The 8,651-nt window shown below is 48.4% G+C and overlaps 1 pseudogene; it reads left to right on the top strand.

The window, feature by feature from the left end:
• The first annotated feature begins 503 nt into the window (after positions 1 to 503).
• LOC143973592 (C3a anaphylatoxin chemotactic receptor pseudogene) lies at positions 504 to 8,352 on the top strand (annotated as a pseudogene).
• Positions 8,353 to 8,651: the final 299 nt, after the last annotated feature.

Raw genomic sequence — 8,651 nt, 5'->3', positions numbered from 1 at the left:
ATTATTATTTATTTGGTAGCTCACGGAAGTTTGTGTCCTGATTGTTCATTCGTAAATTTGATATATTTAATTAATACAACTAGGAAGTTTTTTTTCTCGCAACTTCTCTGGACATCTGTCTGCTTGGGCTCAAGACTGCCGGGCCGCTTTCTGCCCCTCTCTACAGACTGGCAGTTTGGCTGAAACCTGCTTCCTGCGGGCATGGCCGCCTTCTCACCGGGTGTTTGTGAACTGACTGCATTATTTCATTACGATTTATTATTATTATTATTATTGTTATTATTATTATTATTATTATTATTATTATTATCATACTGGGACTGTGTGTATTATTGTCACCACACCACGTTGCACCCCACCTACAAACCACTTACAGTGATGCAATTGTTTTTCTTTCTAAGTGCCTATATTTAAAGTAACTCAGAAAGGAAGTTGCGCAAAGGTAAGTTTAGTTTATTCGAAGACTTGTGTGACTTTCAACTTTTACTACAATGTGTCTATCTGGCTCATCTCTTCTTTCGCTTTACTAGTTTGAGGATGTGAGTCGCATTGAGTTTGTGACATTCTCGGAGTTCCCTGCGAGCCGCTACCTTGTACTATTTTCTAGATCCGTGGGGGATGAAGCTTTTGCACCATTGATAGTATCTGGACTTACTGTTTAGGCAGATGCAGCTGCCATTTGGTTACTAAGCTCCAGATTACCCCGATACCATTCAAGAAGATTCTTCTGATCTGCTGCAGACGCCACCAACAGGTCAGTAGAGGACGCGGTTGGGTAAAGGGTAGATATCAGAGTTTGGTTGTGTATGGATTACATTCAGAAGAGAGACCAGCCACTAGTGGTGTGCCACAAGGCTCTGTACTAGGTCCGTTCTATTTATCTGTCTCTAAGGCTCGGCGGGTAAGGTATGTATTTTTGCTGATTACAAAATGGTTTGTAGTAGGGCTGATGTTGCTGGTGGAACATGGAATTTGGCATTGCTGGAAGATTGTTTAAAACAGTGGAAACAGCAGGTCAGTGTTTCTGAATGTGAAAAATAAAGACTTAGGGGACAAGAATCCTTTGATAAAGTAAATTGATGGGGGTGCAATGTTAGCCAGAACTACAGAATAAAAATATTTGGGGGGGGGGGGCGGGAACATTTCAGATGATTGCAAAATGAGAAAACAGTGTGAGTAGGCAGCGGGGACAGCTAGTAGAATTATTGGGGGATCACACCAGCAGGAGGAAGGAGATCCCGATTCCTCTATATAGATCTTTATATCACTAAAGAGGTCACCAGCAGGAGGAAGGAGGTCCCGTTTCCTCTATATCAGGGATATGCAATTAGCGGACCTCCAGCTGTTGCAAAACTACAAGTCCCATCATGCCTTTGCCTCTGGGTGTCATGCTTGTGGCTGTCAAGAGTCTTGCTATGCCTCATGGGACTTGTAGTTCTGCAACAGCTGGAGGTCCGCTAATTGCATATCCCTCCTCTATATAGATCTTTATATCACTAGAGGGGTCACCAGCAGGAGGAAGGTGGTCTCGATTCCTCTATATAGATCTTTATATCACTAGAGGGGTCACCAGCAGGAGGAAGCTGGTCTCGATTCCTCCATATAGATCTTTATATCACTAGAGGGGTCACCAACAGGAGGAAGGAGGTCCTGATTCCTCTATATAGATGTTTATATCACTAGAGGGGTCACCAGCAGAAAGGAGGTCCTGATTCCTCTATATATCATATTTATTGGCGTATAACATGCGCCGACATATAACACGCACCCAAAGTTTAGGTGGGAATTTTAAGAGAAAAAAAACTTTTAGGAGGGAAGTTTAAGGAAAAAACATTTTAATGCACATCAATGCAGCCTTATCAGTGTCCATCTCCAGCCTTGTTAGTGTCATATGTAGCCTTGTCATGTAGCCTTGTCATGTAGCCTTGTCATGTAGCCTTGTCATGGTCATTTGCAGCCTTGTCATGCAGCCTTGTCATGTAGCCTTGTCATGCAGCCTTGTCATGTAGCCTTGTCATGTAGCCTTGTCATGGTCATTTGCAGCCTTGTCATGTAGCCTTGTCATGCAGCCTTGTCATCAGGGGCGGACTGACAACTCATAGGGCCCCCGGGCAATAGGAGATTATGGGGCCCCCGGACAATAGGAGAAGATTATGGGCCCCCCGGCAATAGAAGATTATGGGGCCCCCGGGCAATAGATTTTGGGGCCCCCGGGCAATAGGAGATTATGGGGCCCCCGGGCAATAGGGGATTATGAGGCCCCCGGGCAATAGGAGAAGATTATGGGGCCCCCGGGCAATAGATTATGGGCCCCCCAGGCAATAGGAGAAGATTATGGGGCCCCCGGGCAATAGGAGATTATGGGGCCCCCGGGCAATAGGAGATTATGGGGCCCCCGGGCAATAGGAGATTATGGGGCCCCCCAGGCAATAGATTATGGCCATACAGTATACACACACAGACACACAATATACACACACAGAATACACACACAGAATACACATACACACACTGAAAAGGTACTGGAGAGATGGGCAGCTATAATCTTGGGATCTTTAAAAAAACACAGATTTTTAAATACCGTCCCTGGTTTTATTGAGGCTGGCAACCCTGATGGGGCCCCTTGGTGGCATGGGGCCCTAGGGCAGTGCCAGAGTGCCCGAATGGTCAGTCCGCCCCTGCTTGTCATGCAGCCTTGTCATGTAGCCTTGTCAGGGTCTTTTTCAGCTTTGCCATTTAAAAATGGTGCCACCTAGTAACAGAGCCGGATGTCCTGCTTTCGGCTGCCTTTGGCCGTTCTCGGCAGCTTTCGGCCGCTCTCGGCTGTTCTCGGCGGCCTTTGCCCGCCTTCGGCCATTCTCGGCACGGGAGCTGCTGAAACCCGCCGAGAACGGCCAAAGGCGGCTGAAACCTGCCGAGAATGGCCGAAGGTGGCCGAAACCTGCCGAGAATGGCTGAGGCTGGCCGAAAGCCGCCCACAGGCTCACAATCGGCGGGGGATCACCATCAGGAGGAAGAAGGTCCTGATTGCTCTATATAGATCTTTATATCACTAGAGGGGTCACCAGCAGGAGGAAGGAGGTCCTGATTCCTCTATATAGATCTTTATATCACTAAAGGGGTCACCAGCAGGAGGAAGGGGGTCCTGATTCCTCTATATAGATCTTTATATCACTAGAGGGGTCACCAGCGGGAGGAAGGAGGTCCTGATTCCTCTTTATAGATCTTTATATCACTAGAGGGGTCACCAGCAGGAGGAAGGAGGTCCTGATTCTCTATATAGATCTTTATATCACTAGAGGGGTCACCAGCAGGAGGAAGGAGGTCCTGATTCCTCTATATAGATCTTTATATCACTAGAGGGGTCACCAGCGGGAGGAAGGAGGTTCTGATTCCTCTATATAGATCTTTATATCACTAGAAGGGTCACCAGCAGGAGGAAGGAGGTCCTGATTCCTCTATATAGATCTTTATATCACTAGAGGGGTCACCAGCAGGAGGAAGGAGGTCCTGATTCCTCTATATAGATCTTTATATCACTAGAGAGGTCACCAGCAGGAGGAAGGAGGTCCTGATTCCTCTATATAGATCTTTATATCACTAGAGGGGTCACCAGCAGGAGGAAGGAGGTCCTGATTCTCTATATAGATCTTTATATCACTAGAAGGGTCACCAGCAGGAGGAAGGAGGTCCTGATTCCTCTATATAGATCTTTATATCACTAAAGGGGTCACCAGCAGGAGGAAGGGGGTCCTGATTCCTCTATATAGATCTTTATATCACTAGAGGGGTCACCAGCAGGAGGAAGGAGGTCCTGATTCCTCTATATAGATCTTTATATCACTAGAGGGGTCACCAGCAGGAGGAAGGAGGTCCTGATTCTCTATATAGATCTTTATATCACTAGAAGGGTCACCAGCAGGAGGAAGGAGGTCCTGATTCCTCTATATAGATCTTTATATCACTAAAGGGGTCACCAGCAGGAGGAAGGGGGTCCTGATTCCTCTATATAGATCTTTATATCACTAGAGGGATCACCAGCGGGAGGAAGGAGGTCCTGATTCCTCTTTATAGATCTTTATATCACTAGAGGGGTCACCAGCAGGAGGAAGGAGGTCCTGATTCTCTATATAGATCTTTATATCACTAGAGGGGTCACCAGCAGGAGGAAGGAGGTCCTGATTCCTCTATATAGATCTTTATATCACTAGAGGGGTCACCAGCGGGAGGAAGGAGGTCCTGATTCCTCTATATAGATCTTTATATCACTAAAGGGGTCACCAGCAGGAGGAAGGGGGTCCTGATTCCTCTATATAGATCTTTATATCACTAGAGGGGTCACCAGCGGGAGGAAGGAGGTCCTGATTCCTCTTTATAGATCTTTATATCACTAGAGGGGTCACCAGCAGGAGGAAGGAGGTCCTGATTCTCTATATAGATCTTTATATCACTAGAGGGGTCACCAGCAGGAGGAAGGAGGTCCTGATTCCTCTATATAGATCTTTATATCACTAGAGGGGTCACCAGCGGGAGGAAGGAGGTTCTGATTCCTCTATATAGATCTTTATATCACTAGAGAGGTCACCAGCGGGAGGAAGGAGGTCCTGATTCCTCTATATAGATCTTTATATCACTAGAGGGGTCACCAGCGGGAGGAAGGAGGTCCTGATTCCTCTATATAGATCTTTATATCACTAGAGGGGTCACCAGCGGGAGGAAGGAGGTCCCGATTCCTCTATATATCACTTTATATCACTTTATATCACCTTGCTTTCAGTTCTGAGCGCTAACCTAAAGCAGGGAGAAATTTACAAGCACCCAGATCTGTATGCTGTGATCAGCCACAGCCGATCTGCAGGTATACAGCCAAAATGATTGGCTGTAACCTGCTGACAACCTCGTGCTGAGTTCAATCACAGCACAGATCAGCGAGAGGACACATGCATATGTGCCTCTAAACCAGGAAGTTCACTGTGACGCCCCCCATACATCGGGGTGCCTGTGTGTCAGCTGCCCGCCAACAATAAATGAATAAAGGTCCATCGTGAATCCACTAGTGCGTTCCAGTCTGCAGCTTCATATTGTGTCCCCGCCCGGCATGTGCACGAGGCGTTAACAGATTGCGTTTTTTAACAGCGTTCCAAAAATGTCCATCCACTTACCATTTATTGCCATTTATTAATGCACAGCGATAGGTGGTTAAACATCAATAGCATGTTTATATGTGACAAACATTGTGATGGTAGATGATGAACTACCGCCTGCTAACATGGGTGTAGAATAGGGATGCACTGATACCATTTGTTTTACAAGTACGAGTACCGATAATTTTTTTTTAGTACTCGCCGATACCAATTACTGATACCTACTGACAACTGTATCAAAAAGTTTACCAAGGCTCCATCACAGGATGGTACTGTGGGAGTCTTAGTGGTAGAGCACCGCCATGTCCTATAAGCCAATTTTAAATCAAGCTGCCGAGAACGGCTGAAAGATGCCGAGAACGGCCGAGAGTGGCCTAAAGCTGCCGAGAACGGCCGAGAGTGGCCGAAAGCTGCCGAGAACGGCCGAGAGTGGCCGAAAGCTGCCAAGAATGGCCGAGAGTGACCGAAGGCTGCCGAGAATGGCCGAGAATGGCTGAAAGTTGCAGAGAACGGCCGAGAGTGGCCGAAAGCTGCCGAGGATGGCCGAAAGCCGCCGAGATACAGAGCCGGATGTCCTGCTTTCAGCCGTTCTCGTTCTCGCACAGCTGAAAATAACACTGACAAGGCTACAAATGGACACTGATAAGGTTGCATTGATGGGCATTTAAATGTAAGTTTTTTTCCTTAACCACTTCCCGACCAGCGCACGCCGCTGTACGTCGGCAGAATGGCACGGGCAGGCATATTGGCGTACAGGCACGTCCATTTCTATATGCCGCCCTGCCATCGCGTGCTCACCGCCGGCGGCGCACTCACGTGCCGGTCGGGGACCCCCGTGAGTACGGTCGCGGGTCCCACGGACTCGATCGCCGTGGGGATGCCCGCGATCGTCTCACGGGGAGGCTGAACGGGGAGATGCCTTGTAAACAGCTGTCAGTGGGGGAATCCCACTGACAGCTGATAGAACCGAGCCTGAAAATATCGGTTTCAGGTAGAGCTAGGCGATTTTCTTAAAAAAATAAATAATAATCTGCGATTTAGAAAAATAAAAAAACTTGATTCATGATTCAAATCAAGTCTTTTTTTTTTATGGACACCGCCGGTCCTGGGGAGCTGCAGGCAGGAGTTTTTAGGCAAGGCCGTGGCCGCGGCCTTGTCTGCGGCGTCCGGTCTCGCGGACTAGGGCAAAGCCGAGGGCTTGCATAAAAATTCCTGCCCGCAGCTCCTCAGGAGCGGCGCGGTGTCAGCGCCAGTCCTGGGGAGATGCAGACAGGAGTTTTTAGGCGAGGCCGTGGCTGCGGCCTAGTCCACGGCACCCGGCCTCGCGTACCAGGCTGAAGCCACGGTCTCGCCTAAAAACTCCTGTCCGCAGACATCGCGCCTGGGAAGCTGCAGGCAGGAGTTTTTAGGCGAGGCCGGGGCTTCGGCCTAGTCCTCTGCGTTTGGGCCTAGTCCGCGGCATCCGGTCTCATGGACTAGGCCAAAGCCAAGGCCTCGCATTAAAAAATCCTGCCCGCAGCACCTCAGGAACGACACGGTGGTGGAAAAAAAAAATCGATTTGCTTAAATTTTGAATCGATTTGACCTCTCAACTTGATTCAAGATTTAAATCGATTTTTTTCCCCAGCTCTAGTTTCAGGTATCGGAGCATTTGCACAAGTACCGATATTTGTGCAAATGCTTAGTATCGGCACCGATACTGATACCGGTGTTGGTGCAACCCTAGTTTAGAATGATGAGATTCTGACAAGACTGAGTAGATAAAGTTCACTTATCTCCAGCTAATCCTGTTGTCTTTACAGGAAACCAGAATGTTGAATGCAAGTGATACGGAATCATCATCCATGGATTCAAACCAACATGTGTTCACCATCCTAATTATGGTTATCACGACTGTTGTTGGCATTCCTGGCAATTTTCTGGTTCTTTGGGTTATTGGTATGAAGATGAAGTGGACAGTGATGAACATTTGGTTTTGGAACCTTGCTCTGGCCGATATGACTTGCTGTCTGGCTTTCCCATTCTTCATAGCCCAATTCTTCTATGAGGAATGGTTGTACGGTCCCGCCCTCTGCAAGATGTTACCCTCCATTGTTATCTTCACCATGTTTGCCAGTGTTTTCAGTCTGGTGGCGATAAGCGTTTACCGCTGTATCCTGGTTGTCCAACCCGTGTGGGCCAGAAACCACTGCAACCTACGAATGGCCTGGATCACATGCTTGGCTATATGGATGTTGTCCTTCTTGATGTGTCTACCCGCTGTCCTCTACAGAACCACCTACATAGAGAAGAACCTAACACTATGTGGATACCAACAAGGTGGCCTTCAGGACAGTAATGGAAGTGACATGAACGTGGAAACCCATGTGACTTTTCCAGATGAGACAGTTACAGTTACTCGCATGATTTTTGGCTTTCTCATACCCCTCTTAATCATCTCTGGCAGTTATGCTTGTCTGGCCTTCAAGTTGAAAAGGACCAGGTTTGTAAAGGCGGGCAACAAGACCACCAAAGTGGTATTTGGCATTGCCGTAGCGTTTTTTGTGAGCTGGGCTCCCTACCATATAATGGGAATTATAGTGCTGTACTTCGACAACCTCGTGGTGACCATTCTGGACCTTTTCTCACAAGCCTTGGCCGAAACCAATAGTTGTATCAACCCCGTTCTCTATGTCCTCTTGGGCAAAGCTATGAAGACTAAAGTAAGAAAGACATTCCATGAGCTGATAGAGAATCTGTTTAACGAAGAGGTGTCGAAAACTACTGGGTACAGCAGGAGCAGAGTCACAATGGAAGAAAGCATACAATTAGAGGATCAGTAAGATTAACCATTTGCCGAATGATGGCTACAGCACAGTCGCCCAGTTCTTTGAGGGCATCTATTGACGTCCTCCCAGAACCCCACCCTGCCACGAGCTCTGAGGGGCACGCTCTGTGATCGCTGCGTCCTTTGGACACAGCTGATCACAAATCGAGGAAAAGGGCCAATCAGAGCGGCCCTTTACCATGTGTTCAGCTGTGTCCAATCACAGCTTCTCACATGGAAACAATTGCCGGTGTCCTATCATATATGGTCCCCCATCGGATAGTGTCCGCTGTGTACTGCGCATGCACAGTACACAGCAACACAGATTCCGAAAATAGCAGAGGATGAACGGTGCCTGCGCGGTGAGTCCAGGTTCTATCCCCACCATCCAAGTGGACGTAGAGTAGGAATATACTGCTGAGCGCAGCGAGGCCGAGCCCGAAGCGTGGCGAGCGAGGCCGAGCCCGAAGCCCAGCGAGGCCGAGCCCGAAGCGTGGCGGGCCTGCGCCGTGAGTCTAGGTTCTATCCCCACCATCCAAGTGGAGATAGAGTAGGAATATAAAAGAGCTGAGCGCAGCGAGGCCGAGCCCGAAGCGTGGCGAGCGAAGCACGCCCGCGAGGGGCCCTCTAATTTTCACAACCCTATGTCCGCTTGGATGGTGGGGCTACCACCTCCACTCACGGTTCCTCCACTCACCGTT

Source organism: Lithobates pipiens, unplaced genomic scaffold (genome assembly GCF_037356315.1).
Source record: "Lithobates pipiens isolate NorthernLeopardFrog02 unplaced genomic scaffold, aLitPip1_a1.2 Scaffold_84, whole genome shotgun sequence".
NCBI lineage: Eukaryota > Metazoa > Chordata > Amphibia > Anura > Ranidae > Lithobates > Lithobates pipiens.
Note: the sequence above shows the minus strand (reverse complement) of the source record. Positions and strands in the feature narration are given on the sequence as shown.